This window comes from Hylobates moloch, unplaced genomic scaffold (assembly GCF_009828535.3).
Source record: "Hylobates moloch isolate HMO894 unplaced genomic scaffold, HMol_V3 SCAFFOLD_1, whole genome shotgun sequence".
In the NCBI taxonomy this organism is placed as follows: domain Eukaryota; kingdom Metazoa; phylum Chordata; class Mammalia; order Primates; family Hylobatidae; genus Hylobates; species Hylobates moloch.
In genome coordinates this window covers 201,243,186-201,259,040 of record NW_026652276.1, presented here as the reverse complement: position 1 = coordinate 201,259,040, position 15,855 = coordinate 201,243,186, and the positions used below count along the sequence as shown (strand labels likewise).

Here is a 15,855-nt window from a genome sequence, read left to right as displayed (position 1 = left end):
TAGCATTAGGTGTATCTCCTAATGCTGTCCCTCCCCCCTCCCCCCACCCCACAACAGTCCCCGGAGTGTGATGTTCCCCTTCCTGTGTCCATGAGTTCTCATTGTTCAATTCCCACCTATGAGTGAGAACATGCGGTGTTTGGTTTTTTGTCCTTGTGACAGTTTACTGAGAATGATGTTTTCCAGTTTCCTCCATGTCCCTACAAAGGACACGAACTCATCATTTTTTATGGCTGCATAGTATTCCATGGTGTATATGTGCCACATTTTCTTAATCCAGTCTATCGTTGTTGGACATTTGGGTTGGTTCCAACTCTTTGCTATTGTGAATAGTGCCGCAATAAACATACGTGTGCATGTGTCTTTATAGCAGCATGATTTATAGTCCTTTGGGTATATACCCAGTAATGGGATGGCTGGGTCAAATGGTATTTCTAGTTCGAGATCCCTGAGGAATCGCCACACTGACTTCCACAATGGTTGAACTAGTTTACAGTCCCACCAACAGTGTAAAAGTGTTCCTATTTCTCCACATCCTCTCCAGCACCTGTTGTTTCCTGATTTTTTAATGATGGCCATTCTAGACACTGATATTTTTAAAGCCAACCGAAAGTCTAGGGAAGAGGAAGATGTAGAAGAAGGCTTTTACAACATCCCCTTCTCCAAAGAGGTGGTGATAATGGAGTGAATAAATTGAAAGTCGAACAGCAGAATAAAATACAAATAAATTTTTTAAAAGAGAAACAAAAAAGGAGAGTGGGGAGCCTATGACTAGAAATAATGGGATAAAATAAAGGTATTTTAAAGTCTTAGGATATGATACAATATGCAGCCAAGACATCAAGGTGATTTTTGAGAGTTCTTTGGAGATTTTCACTTATTTCAAGTTACCCACAAGGTAATTCATTATGATGACATTTTTCCTTTAATATGACAACTTTTCATACATTGTTCTAGAAGATAAATTATAAGTATAGATATTAGTTTATAATCACTGTTAATTTCTTCACTTACTTGTGGGGTTATGAAAACTAACACAAACAAAATCAATCATCTCATCGTTTCTGCTAATATGGTATATGCCAGCAAAATGTACTTTTCTCATACCTCCCTCAAATATAACGCATGCACAAATTCTTTTCTCTCTCTCACTCTTTTTCTTTTTTCCTTTTTTTTTGTAATTAAAATGCATCTCTGGGATCCCAGGATAAGGATAAAATAATTTTAAAAACTACCAAGGTAAAAATGTACAAACATCAAAATTAAAAAGAATTTGTTTTTCAAAAAAATGAGATAAGGAAGAAAGGAAAAGCAAAGGGCCTTTACCTTGATCCTTTTCTGTTACAAATTAAAATCACAAAAATGATTAATTTTAACCAAAAAGTATTAATTTGCTTCAAAATGACTTTCTTTTTCTTTCTTTTAAGTTCTAGGCAACATGACTATCTTTCTAATTATGAGAGTGAAAAAGGAATGGAACATATGGTTAAAATGTAAGTTTGGAAAAACATATCCTCAAATGTTTTATACTATTATGACTGATTAACTTTCAGAACATAATATATCGAAGCCTAAGAAAATAATATTATTTTGAAATCTTACACAATGATTAAGAAAGAACAAAGAATCACACAAAAACTATTTTCTTTAAAACATTTTCAACTTCATCTTCTTTTTATTTCAATCTTCAGTTGGAAATTTTTTTTTCCTCATTTTAATTTCATTTAGATGTTTTTGTGGATCTTACATAACTAACAACATTGATAGTTTGTATTTTTAAAATCCTTATTGAGGTCTTGAAAGCACCATGCATTTTTAGAAACAGTGGCATTAAAAAATAATAAAATAGCCAAACATCTACGTATATTAATTGCTCTGCACCTGCAAGATTATTCTATAATTTTTCATTCTAAAATGGTACCCATCCATTGCCTTTGATAGAATAATGAATATAAGTACCACAGCTTCTAGTGCTTTTTTCTTATTTCTTAAGCTTTTGTTTGAGTTTGATGAAAAGGACTATATTGAGAAGAGCAATGTTAGCTAATGCTTTTTTTTTTTTTTTTTTTTGAGACAGAGTTTCGCTCTTGTCACCCAGGCTGGAGTGCAGTGGCGCAATCTTGGCTCACTGAAACCTCCAGCTCCCAGGTTCAAGCGATTCTCTTACCTCAGCCTCCCAAGTTGCTGGGATTACAGGTTCCTGCCACCACACCCATCTAATTTTTTGTATTTTTAGTAGAGGCAGGGTTTTTCCATGTTGGGCAGGCTGGTCTTGAACTCCTGACCTCAGGTGATCCACCTGCTTCAGCCTCCCAAAGTGCTGGGATTGCAGGCGTGAGCCACCACGCCGGCCTATTTTTTTTTTATTATGCGCCAGGCACTTGAGTATTTAAGATAGATTAGTTCATTCTTTTTTTTCCTGACTACATTCACCTAGAGTAGGTATTTTATTACCTTCATTTTAGAGAGGAAGAAACTGACAGAAAAAAAGTTTAAGAAGCTTACCTAAGGTTCACATATCTAGTGAATGGGGAGCTGAGTTTTCAACCCAGGTAGTGTCAATCTAGACATTGATTGATTATTCTATACATCCTCTATAGATCTTTATTTATAGCAAAACAAAGCAAACTAACAAATGACAAACACTTCTCAGTGGTGAACATCCTATTAAAAAAGCATTCTATTAATAATCTACAGATGCAAAATTGTAATGTATGCTACTTTTAAAGTCATGAATAATTAAACAACATGAGTCCTGGACAAATTTGCAGCACAATCAGCAAGCATTCTCCACATTTGTCTAAATTAAGAAATTCACTGCACTCTTTAAAACTCTTAATCATATGGATAACAGCAGAAAGTACTTCCTTCACTGCCTAGACTAATTCAACTATTGGGTACCTAAAATATCCAGTTTAAGGGTAGTTTGAAAGAATTTTACCAAATCACTGCAAATTCTGGAGCTAAGAATAGTTCCCTCATTGTCAAAAAAATCTTGAGAAAGCAAGTGTCAGTTCAGAAAAGACAAAATGACCAGAAAAGATATATTAGCCCTCATTTTATTGAACAAAATTCCTCAATTTTCAACTAGGAAAAGCAACAGTTTTTTTCCTTCAAAATTTATTAAATTTATCATTTTAACAAAAATAGCATCAGAATAAACACTTGGGAGATTTAATTTTCAGGTGGCAAGGAAAATTCATATTAAGGTCCTGATTCAGAAGGTATGAGTGGATATAAAAAAAATACTAAGCTACACATTGGGAGGCCAAGGCGAGTGGATCACTTGAGGTCAGGAGTTTGAGACCAGCCTGGCCAACATGGTAAAACCCTGTCTCTACTAAAAATACAAAAAATTAGCTGGGCATGGTGGTGGGCGCCTGTAATCCCAGCTACTCGGGAGGCTGAGATAGGAGAATCACTTGAATCCAGGAGGTGGAGGTTGCAGTGACCCAAGATTATGCCATTGCACTCCAGCCTGGGCAATAAGAGTGAAACTCCATCTCAAAAAAAAAAAAAAAAAAAAATACTAAGCTAGTTATATTTTAATTATCTTTCAGTTTTATCTTTCCACCAAATGTTATTTTATTTCCATGACAGTAGATTGCAGTAGCTGCCCATTATCTAGATTAAGGGAATTTAAAACTGAATTAAGACAGGGCAAATAAGTAACCAATTGAATAATTTATAGCAAGATATTTTTATGGTATTTCCCAAATGACTTTAGAGAGATAAAGACATGATTTGTTAAATAATACTGAAAGCTGAGTTTCACCATTATTAAATATATGTTTATTGAAATATCGTCTGCTAACTTGCATAATTTACACAATCAAGAACACATAACTAATTTCTAATGTATATTTAAAATCTATGTTTCTTATACACAAGCTCAGAAAATGATTTCCCTATTTTGAACATAAGAAGAAAATGTAAAAATGAAAGATAAGCTACCTGTAGATCAGAAATTTACCACCATATTTTGATAATTTTTTCCTCCCTTTCTTTGGTGTTAAGATACATTTTATGTACTAATTCACTCATTCACTATTTAAGATAAAATGTTTTCTCTTGAGTTTGTAACACATCATCATCATCATCTATTCCTAGCATAGTCCTTAAGCATGCTTACATAGGAAAGAGACTATCCTGGTTAAACTGTCAACTTCGATATTTACTAGCTGAATGGCTGTTGGAAAGTTACTTTAACTCTGTAACTGCCAGAATCTTCATCTATAAAATGAGGATAATAAAATGTAATCTCTAAAGACCTTTTATGCTAACCCCAATTGTTTTTTTTTTTCTAAAAACTAGATGAGATAATTCACAGAGCCTAGCACAAAGTTAATATCCAATAAATACTATCAAGTATCAAGTAAAAAATTAATAATGAATTTGCCTACCTAAACACCCTGGAACTCTTTCAATAACAATACCTCATAAGAGCTCTGTATGGAACTAAGCAATGGAAACTCTATCAATAAAGACTGAGCTATTGAACAATACCACCACCAGGTCCAGTTGGGAATGCCATGACATTGTATCATGAAATACAACGGATGTAGCAGGCAGAATAATGACAGGAAGTAACTGAGAGAAATTAAGAAAAAGTTCTCCATAGGTGATTATGTGCTGTAGAGCTTGGTAGGTGCTCATTGCGATCTGCAGATTTAGGGACATAGTTGCTACGGCATGTTCTCAAACTCAACCAAGGAAGAAAAGGCTCAGCAGGACATGGAACATCTTATAGAATAAATATTTTCAAAAAGTTTTACATGTAACTCAGTTAAGAAATAAATCCCAAGAACTTTTAAGTGACCAAGAACAGTTTGCTTTTAAAAGAAGGTTATATTTAAAACTTTTCTAAAAAAAAAAAAAAAAGGCAACTTCTGCAGTGAGAGTGATTAGACAATATGCACTATAATGTACTTCCTTTCAAAGATCTGAGTTTGCATATTTTCCATCCCTTCCTGATGAAACAGAGTTGAATAAATACAAGGAAGGCTATAAATGTGTCAAATAGCATATTATGCACCTCATATTAGAATTGATTATTTCCTATAGTGTTATTAATTCATAAATTTCTTTAGTTGCTGCAATTCAGGATTGGTTCTAGCAAGGCTTTGCCTATAGTGTTGAAATAATGAATACTCCTATTTACAGTTTTGGGAGAATCACTCTTCATATACGTAGGAAGGAGGTGGAATTCTAAATGTTAACTGGTCTCTATTAAGTAATGTTTTAGATAAATGTGGAGATAAAAACATTTACAAACACATTCTGAATTTAGTAATAATTAAGTTTCCTCCTAAGTTGGTGTGTGAAAACTTATGTTGGCACATCTACATCCGAAAGGTTTAATGTACATCCTGTGTTATACCATCTGCAGTCTCTAAAGACCTTTTCTGCTAATAGGTCACCATGGGGTAACCATACTCAAACTCATACTGTTAATTCTAGAATGTAAATTGCCAGAAAAGTAATAGAGTCCATGTTTAAAATCTTTTCTCTTGTTGATCCTAAAGTTAAGTAATATAGTAAGCTTTGTAGATTGCATAGTTTATTACAACGTGTAAGAAAGATATATTGTCAACAAAAAGTAACATTCAAATCTAAAAATATGGCATTTTTCCTCATCACTTAACAATTGTAAATAAATATTTATTGATGTAAGTATTTGATTTTTTAAATCCTAGCCCTACCACATCTATTAGACATGAAGGCAACACATCACATTTGTTTTGTTCTGCACTTATTAGATAGTTCAGTATATCACTCATTCACCTATCAGTGCTTACTGAACAACCCCCAAGGTCTAGACACTGTTAGTAGTAAAGGTTATGCTGCTGTAAACAAGGCAGACCATATTGCTGTTTTCCTGCAGTTTACTTTCCTGTGGGAAAGACAAAAGATAAAGACAAACAAATACAAATATTTATATTTCCATACATATTTTCAGAACATGTGGAATAAAAAAATTAATATTTATTTTAATCATTTTATATCCATATTCTCATATAATCTGAATATAATTATCTGCACGACTTTCTTGAAGTGTTCTTCTAATTCTCTATTTTGAAGACAAGATAGAATATATTTTCCCTTCAACAATGAGCTACCAATTAGTCTTGATTTTACTTTATAAATATGCATGAATGTTTACGCACATCTATGCATATTGTTGTAATCGAAAAAGTCACTTAAAAATAGATTATTATGAATATTATTGTAATCACTTTTCTTTTTTTTGTAATTAAGCCAGAAATGTCTGCCTCTTTGTTTACCAGCTGTCAATGAACAAAGTTAAAACGAGTGTCATTTCTCTACTCCACTCTCTGTCATAAAGTAATAAAACATTTATTAATGAACTGTATTTAAAAAGTTACATTGAATTTATCAGAGTGCTCTTTCTAGGCAGCCCAAAGGAAGAGTAGGCAACATCTGCCTAGGTACATTCTTCCTTAGTCCTCCCCAATCAAGTGCATATTTAATATATAAACTCTTCTATGTTTACTCAGTATAAGTATTTACATTTCTATACAATGATATTTTAAAAATACATTAAGTAAACAAAATGATCCCAAAGATACTTTCATTTATAAGTGTTTATGTGAGCCCAACCAAATGTCATTTATCAAGCTCATATCTTTAAAAAATCAATTTGTACAATTAAGAAAAACTTTGAAAACCAGTGTACCTAATTTCACTGGTAATTGAACTATTATTCTCCTGCTTTCCCTTTGATGTCAGCTTTCTTCTCCTGCTGTGAATACAGGGTTCCTTTAGGACCAAAGTTTGACCCCACATAGCAGTACACATCAATGCCACCTCAGTGGTCATAAACTCCAAAAATGTCAACTCAAACCAACACCACTTTTTTTAAATGGCTGGTTCTATTTTTAAAATACTATCAGTTTTTCTTCCAAGTTATTATTTTCACCTATTAATTAAAACCATCATGCTAATCCAAACTAACACAGGAACAGAAAACCAAACACCGCATGTTCTCACTTATAAGTGGGAGTTGAATAATGAGTACACAGGGCACAGGTAGGAGAACATCACACACCAGGGCCTCTTGGGGGTGGGAGGTAAAGGGAGGGAGAGTATTAGGACAAATACCTAATGCATGCAAGGCTTGAAACCTAGATGATGGGTTGATAGGTGCAGCAAACCACCATAGCACATGTATACCTATGTAACAAACCTGCTGGTTCTGCACATGTATCCCAGAACTTAAAAACAAAATATCATTGTGCTGATCAATGACTTTGTTTTAAAACTATTTATTTTATACTATAAATCAGAAAATTATAATTAAAGTAAAGCATTCATTTTAGTAATATCTAGAATCTAATTTAAAATTTTCAATTTAATGGCACTAGATAAAAAACCAAGAATTGATTGATCTAACCCTTAAACACCATGTATTCAAACAGATTTTCTTTTAACAAAAGACAAAGCTACTGAGTTTTACTCAAAACACAGAAAATGCTAACAACTAGCTACACAGAAGAGTGCCATCTTTCATTCTTAACCAGAGTTAACACCCAGAGAACAGGATTATGGAGACTTTTTAAATGTTAGACAATGCCAGTGACAAGATTAAAATAAATATTTCCTTTGTAAATGAAAAAATATCTGAAATATGCATAACATCTCATTATGCAAACTATGCAAAATTATAGAATCACAACCATAAGTTACATTAGAAATAACTAGAAACAATTTTGTTTGCTTTATGAACTGTATTCCTTAAAATACTATCAACTTTAACTTATGCTATACCTGTCAATGATATTTAGCAGAAACAGCAGTAGACAAAGAAAGGGAGTTGGGTTTTGTTTCTATCCTTTCACTGAGGATGAGCTACCTACATGAAGCAATTTATATCTGTGAGTCTCAGTTTCCCCATCTGCAAAGTAATATAGAACAAGTGGCTGCTGATTTACATTATATTTCTAAATGTTATATGCCTATTAAATCCAAGTAGCTTATATTTGACATAGAAAAGTGCTATGAAATAGGACATCTTATTTCCTCCATCGATTTTAATTATGCTTTTTTTAAAAAAAAGGTTTTTTACTGCAATATCAATATTTAATTTACTTGATATTAAGTTTTCTTTATTTTATAAATTTAAAGGTATTTGTGATTTTTTACTTTGTTTTTAATACACATAATTTAATGCCTATGAATCATTAACTTGTTCTCTCTACTTGCAATATCCTTATCATGTTTTGTAGATATTTCTGTGGGAATTTCCTACTGATATTTCCTCATTAATATTAACATCATCTTCTCTGAGCTTCCATACTGCACTTGGAACATATTTTATGTATTTTAGCATCTTCTGAATGTTATACTGTGAGTATTCAACAAATGCTTATTGAGAAATGATTAACTGTGATTAGGTTGGTGAGGACAGAAAGATACCTAAAATTTGGTTTCTTTAAAGACTTAATCATGAAATATGGAACAGCAAGCATGCTGGACATAAAAAGAACATTAGGCAGTATATGTAAAGAAAAGGACTCCAGAGCGAAGTCAATAAATGGAAGAAAAAAGTGTTGCTTGTGTGTATATTCCATGCTAGGCACAATGCAATGTACTTTCACCTTTGTAATCTCTAATATGAGATATTTTAAAAGTATAAACAGATTTTTATAGTTTCAATAACAAGAAAAACAAATAATATTCAAATATAAGTGGACAATAAATTTTTAAATAAACAAAGCATATTGATATCCAAAAATATAAAGCCCTTAGACAAATTATGTTAACAATCAGTAACTTTCTAACAAATAAATAATCCTAGGCCAGGAGCAGTGGCTCATGCCTATAATACTGAAGCTTTGGGAGGCTGAGGGAGGAGGATTGCTTAAGGTCAGTTCAAGACATGCCTGAACAATGTAACAACACAAAAACAAAACAAAACAAAATAAAATCCAAAGATGAATACAGAAAAAACAAAGGTAGATGTAACTGCATATGATAATGTAGTAAATCTGCACTTGTCACACATTATTATGATTATTAGTTTACTTCTTGGTATTTCCTACTAAATTAAAATAGTGGTGGGCTGAGGCTGTGTTCTTTACTGATATATATACAGTGCCTACATAGCAAAAATCTACAAAAATATCTTGAATTGATTAATTTACAAATGTATACATACAGGAAAAAAGGTTAGCATTTAATGCTGGGAAGGTATTATGAATTGGGCACTGTCAAACACTCACTTCTGACCTAGATTCTAAACTTGGAAACAAAAGCCAACTGAAAAATTTTTCACTCATTCACAAGCTATTTCCTTGCAGGAAGCTTACATTTCCACAGACGCTTTAACCTTAATATACCCCCAGTGAACTTATGTTCTCCAATAAACTTGCTCTTCCTGCATTTCTGTATTTTGATTAATGGTTCTACCCCTGACTCTATCAGCCAGGTTAGCGACAGAGCAATCACCTCCCTTCCTCTGAATCCTATTTCCACTTAGACTCTTAGTTCTTTGCTTTTGCTTTCTAAACATGTCTCTCTTCTTTACTACATATTCACTCTCATTTTCTTCCTTTGAAACCACTACAATAAACTTTTAATTGGCTTTCCTGCTTTCAATGTCAACCCCACTTCAATCAATTTTCCAAAGTGCAGCTACATTGTTACTTCTTGTCTTGAAATTCCTTAGTGATCCCCTGTCTTTGACAGGATAAAGTGAAAGTCCTTTTGTAGAGTGGAAAGGCCTTTTCCCTAATTTGCCGCCTACATCTCTTCACCCTGGCTGCACTGTAAGCTTCACACACACTGAACCACTTGCCATTCCTTGGACATGCCAAATTCTCACACTTACAGGTTTCACATCTGCTAGTCCCTGGGTGCCCATTCCAATCTTAGACAATGGTAGGGTCACATCCATTGTACTAGGCTAGACCAAAGTGACACATCTTATAGAAGTTAATCTTTCCTTAACTCTCCTTTGCAGATATAATAATTTGCTTTGTAACACCTCTGTACTTCTGTACAATCCATTATTATCCTTATATTACTATATTATGTGCCTGTCTCCCCTACTTAATTTCCATGTATCTCCAGTGTCTGGCATATACTCCCAATTCAAATTTTTTTCAATGTTTGTTATTGTACAAGTAGTACCAACTGACAAGTGCAAGATGAAACAGGACCACTCAGGTAGACCGAGTGACTCAATACATTTTAATTTCAGTATTTATTTAAATCAAATTAATAATCTTGCCCTTTTGCATTTTCATGGGCTTAAAATAATATATGCTCTCTAACATTCAATGCTAACCAACTAAACTCTGCATGTTAAAGAAGAACAAAAAACAAAAAATTGCGTGGCTTTAAAAGTAGCATGGTACTACTTAGAATATACAGATTAAAAACATATAATATAATATTGATTATATGGCTTCTACTATGTTAAATGGAGGGCAAAATGTTTATATTAAGAATGGAAAAAATACCATAATTACATTAAATTATATCTTTAGTTTCTTGACACAACTTATTTTCTTGGCTATCTGATTACCTTGACAATATTTTTGAAATGATTCTGAAATGTTTGAAATTACTGTGTTGTTTCAATGGCTTAAATCAAGAAGAGGTAAAAACATGGTACATTTTAGATATATCAGCAAGAGTGTTATTTATTTTGACCTGCCTTTAGAAGCAGAAAAAGAACTTGCTTCTGGGTTACTGTATCCAATTCTCCTTCCTTTTCATAACCAATATGTCTAAAAGATTATCTACTATATGAAGAAATTTGAACTCCCAGAGACTGTGCCTAATGTTAATAAGAATGTCTATTCTAATATAGAAAGTATATGTGTGGAAGAGTAAATGCAAGGTATGTGTCCCATTTCTGACTTGATTTTTTTGTTTAAAAATGTGTAATTTTTTCTACTTGTCTATTAAAAATAAAAAGTACCTCTATAGCTATGCCCTTGTTATTCCACAATGATTTTGGAGGGATGCCTGCGATTATTTTAGGGCCTTAGAGGAAATAAGAAAAAAACCAAATAGCAAACTTAGAGTTCATTCAGGAAGAAAGATAATAGAGTCATCTTTATTAACTAGCTTAATGGGAAGGAAACATAGCTCAGAAAATATAAAATTAAATGCTCTGATGCTTCCGTGTAGTAAAACTATGATAGGGAAAGAGAGGGGTGAGAAGTAATAGGTGAAAGGAAAACTGACCAAATTTGTTGAATTGTAGTGATGATACTAGTACAAAATTATAGGTGAATATTTTAAACTACAAATCTTTACAATATTTGAAGTTTACCATAAGGTTAGTTTGTTTAATCTTCTATTGCTATGTTTAATCTTCCTATTCACCCAACAAGTGAATGATGTTCTATTTGTTTCTAAATGTTTAATGCATTGTTCCAAAGATCAGTACAAACGTGGAAAGCTATCTTCTGAATCTGATATGCTAGTATTCAGTATGAACTTCATTTGTTTATATTGGTAAAAAGTATTTCCTTTCTGGTATTTCTTCATAATATGAGACCTGGAAGTTAATCCTGAAGCACTAAAATGTTAAATACACCACTGAAGAAGAAACTTTCTCATTAGCTTTTATTTAGTTCTCAATCTCTGGATTTAGAACACCATGGAGTTATTTCAAGGAATTTTCCAGGCCAAATGAACAAGTAACAATGCTATCAAAGCAAATAAATATGTTGCAAAACACATAAGTGTTGTGATTGATGTTATAATTTATTAAATTTAAAGTATTATAAAAGTATTGATTCGGCACAGTTTTGGTCATTGTGAGTGCCCCAATTCACAGAGAATGCTATTCATCGTTCATATAGAATCAATGAGATTATTCAACATTATTTCTGAAAGAGCCTAGGATTATGATCTAGACTTAGTGATATAAATCAAATTTTATATGTAATCATTCTTTGACTTTGCTTCCTATGGCATCACTATGTAATTTTTACAGTTTACACTTTACTATTGGTAGTCAACCCAACACCCACTCTGACTCTTAGGTCCACTCAATATAATTTTGTTTTCTCTTGTGCATTCTAATTCTAGTGTTGATACTAATTTTAGATGTGAGAACTGAAGTCACTTGCATTTTCCAGGTCTCAGCAATAAAGAATAAAAATTAGCCAAGATTTTCTCTAAAATTCTTTTCAAACCTAACATTTCATAACCCTCCGACATCTCTGACATCAACCTTCACACCTTAGAGAACAAGGTGGCAAATACACAGCAGGTGCTTAATGAATGCTTGTTTAATTAATATGGCAGAGCCTTTACTGCTTTCTCTATCTAGGCTGACTGCAGGAAGATGGTGTATCTTAAAGTTTTTCACAAAACTAATTGTTGGAACATCTCAGAATTCTCTCCAACTGATTGATTTGAAATCATTGGCTTTATATTGTTCCCATAAAACTGTGGGGTTTTACGGCTTTATAGACAATAATGAGCACACTTAATTACACATGCACAGCAGCAATAATCTCTAAAGACAATTTAATTTCTGAAGCCATGTACTGTAATCTCAGCCATATCACAGAGTCACACAAATCAAATGGGGATGAAGTATAAGGATGAAAACCAATTTGTTGTACTTTGCAGTATTCTAAACCTATCCTTAAATTTTGGGTAACTCGTAACTAATAAGGTATATTAGAACTAAATAATGTAATAGGTACTTTTAATTAGAATGAGATGTTGTTGGTAAAACATACATAATTCACATTGAATACAGAAAAAGTATAATGCATTCCTTTTTTGGAGAAAAATGTAATCATTAAAGACACAATTGCCATGAGTTAGGTATGATACATATATATACATAGTGGTTGAAATACTGTAAAGGTTAATGAAATATTAATACAAAAATTACGTAATTTACAATTAATGCATATGTTAGAGAATTTGATGCCATCATTTTGATGTTTTTTCCAGAACATTTACAATTCATAATAAAAGCAGGTCAAAGTATTCCTAACAGTTTATTGAAGAACTTTGATATATATAATACTTCTGTTCAATGAAGTATTGAATATATAAATGATTCATAAAAATTATCTGCAATTAGGGCCCAGCGTGGTGGCTCACACCTGTAATTCCAGCACTTCGGGAGGCCGAGGTGGGTGGATCACGGGGTCAGGAGATCAAGACCATCCTGGCTGACAGGGTGAAACCTCGTCTCTACTAAAAATACAAAAAATCAGCTGGGCATTGTTGAATGTGTCTATAGTCCCAGCTACTCGGGAGGTTGGGGCAGGACAATCGCTTGAACCCAGGAGGCAGAGGTTGCAGTGAGCTGAGATTGCACCACTACACTCCAGCCTAGTGATGAAGTGAGACCTCGTCTCAAAAACAAAAAAAATTATCTGCAATTAGGATGTCACAATCTGACTTTTTTTTATCCTTAACATAAAGTACAATAATTCAGTACAACAAAAAAATGATATCATTCTTAGTCAAATGAAAAAATTTACACATGGACATTTCTAGAACACCTGTTCTAAAGTCTTAGTTTAGTGTTTTTTCATCGTAATCAGAATAAGTGGCCAATATGTCAACATAAATTGAAAATAAACTAATAAAAATGCAAACCTAAAATTTACGTGAATGGCTTTGGCTAACACTTAATAAATTCATTGGAATAAAAAGGAAACATTTACACCAAACTTTTACACATAGAAACAATAACTTCCTACACGTGTGATGCTGAAAGCTTCAAAAGTCTAGGAGAAATGAGTTATTTCACAAATGAGTTTTGATTTAAATGTAAGTTCAAGGTAGTTATGAAAAACATTAGGGGAAATTGGAAAGACCTTGTTAAAATAATTGAGCTTACAGAAGCAGTGATAAGAATGTAAATCTGAAAATTGCCTCTGCATCACATAGCTAGCTAAATATTCTAAGAAGTAGAATCATTCTTCTTTCTCTCAAAGCAAAACTGGAATTTTAATAGGCGCAAAGAAAAGTGGTACAGAAAGCAGAAGCACCTGGATTTCCAACTCTTGACAGAGATGTTAAGGCAAATGTAAAAGAGTATAGTTTTTTCTTTTAGGTTTCTAAAATGGAAGATAAACGCCAAATTTTAGTTTTTTATGATCTATTATGAACCATGAATGTATTTAGTTTTTTGGAATAAACAAATATTTCCACCTTTTCCTCCTTTGAGCACCATCAATGAATTTTTAAGGTATGTATGAATTTGTTTTTGTACACTTTCCTTCTTTATGTTTCAATGTGTGCCTCCTCCCTCCAGAAATCTGGAATTCTGATACATCCACAAACACCTTTGGAAATGTTACCTAAAGATTCAATCATCTTCAATTTTCATCAGTTTTCAATGGATCAAATTTTTAGTCCATCTCACTATGTCTTAAAAATCTCAAATATTACACACACACACACACATACACACACATACACTGCTTATGGGAAAACCACAAGACATTTCGTGTCTCACTGCTTGACTTTCCCTACATTGACAACAATGATTTATGACTATGAAATTTACGATATGCTGATAGAGGGGAACTATTTCAAGTGACTGACTTTCTGGGGGCTTTAGGGACTATCCCATAAGGGTGGCACCAGAATTTGTCGGAAATTTCATAGGCACTATGTGTGTTATTTTCTGTATCTGGCAAAATAATTGATACCGAGATTCACTGGAGAAGTATACAATGTAGGTGTCATTCTAATCCTTAGCCCTTTGTTTTCCTGTGGAAAATTCAAGGTTTACGTTGTTTCTGGTTCCACTGTGTTACCCTAAAGATACCCTTAGGGCTTAACTGCCTAGAGACACTGAGAAGCATCCATGCTATGTAGAAAAAGGATTTTTCAGATTCAAGTTTAGTAAATATGAAGTCAAGTACTGTTTCCCACAGATGCACAAATTCCCACAGAAAACTCTTGGGTCTGTTCAAACTCTCCCTTTGTGGCTGAGAGTTAAGCTTGTCAAGGAATGGTGGTGGGGAAGGTGGAAGACAGCAGAAACCCTAATGAAATGCTCAGAGAGATTTGATTCTTTCAAACTTGCATGGATCTGAAATAAATCATATTAATAGATGCTTTTTTTTCCCTTTACAAAGCAATTTAAGTTGAACTAAGCTGTAATCAATTGGTAAATTGATAACTTACTTCCATATATCTTTCAACAATTGTACTTTTTATATCTTCCATAAATCGTGTATGTGTGTGTATGTGTGCATGTGTGTGCTGTGCATGCTTTCTTTTAAAAAAAAGTTTCAGTGGTGATGACATGCATTATTTCAGTAAAGAAAGAGCTCTATGACTTAAGCTTGCAAGGTATAACAGCTAATGAGGAGATGAAATTTAACATACTAAATTTTTTTAAATAACATTTTGTATACTTTCATATTCAATGTGGATTCATCCACATCTATGTAGAGACTACTATAGATTTCAAGTTACATAACCTTTATCTTGACAATGGACTACCATTATTCATTGCTTTGCATTGTAATATTATACTATAGAGACAACAAATTTGTAATTATTCAGGCATCCTTCATGTTGTATACAGATCCATCGCTTATACAGGCCCTGACATATATTAGCTGTATGAATGACCAGTCAAGCCTCTAAAGTCTGTTTATCTGTGCATAAAATAGGATTTATAATTTATTCTTTATGATAGTGTGGTATAAACACAATAAAATGTATGAAATGCCAAATAATTACTAAGCACTAATTTGATTACGCATTTATTCTCCCACACTGTCCATACATTATCAATTTTACTAATTAGTCTTTTAACCTAGAGTTAGGGAAAAAAAGAGAACCATATTATCTTTTCTCTTTGCCTTAATCTAACCAAAAAAA

At 32.9% G+C, this 15,855-nt stretch overlaps 1 protein-coding gene and 1 long non-coding RNA gene across 2 annotated transcripts in view; one reads left to right on the top strand and one right to left on the bottom strand.

Moving 5' to 3' along the window:
* Positions 1-15,855, bottom strand: part of KCND2 (potassium voltage-gated channel subfamily D member 2) — a 489,044-nt gene that overhangs the window by 430,545 nt on the left and 42,644 nt on the right. The gene's annotated exons all lie outside the window — the stretch shown is intronic.
* Positions 1-15,855, top strand: part of LOC131380939 (uncharacterized) — a 58,026-nt gene that overhangs the window by 3,405 nt on the left and 38,766 nt on the right. Inside the window, exon 2 of the long non-coding RNA XR_009209244.1 lies at positions 1,428-1,493. This is a non-coding gene — a long non-coding RNA (uncharacterized LOC131380939). The remainder of the gene's footprint in view (positions 1-1,427; positions 1,494-15,855) is intronic.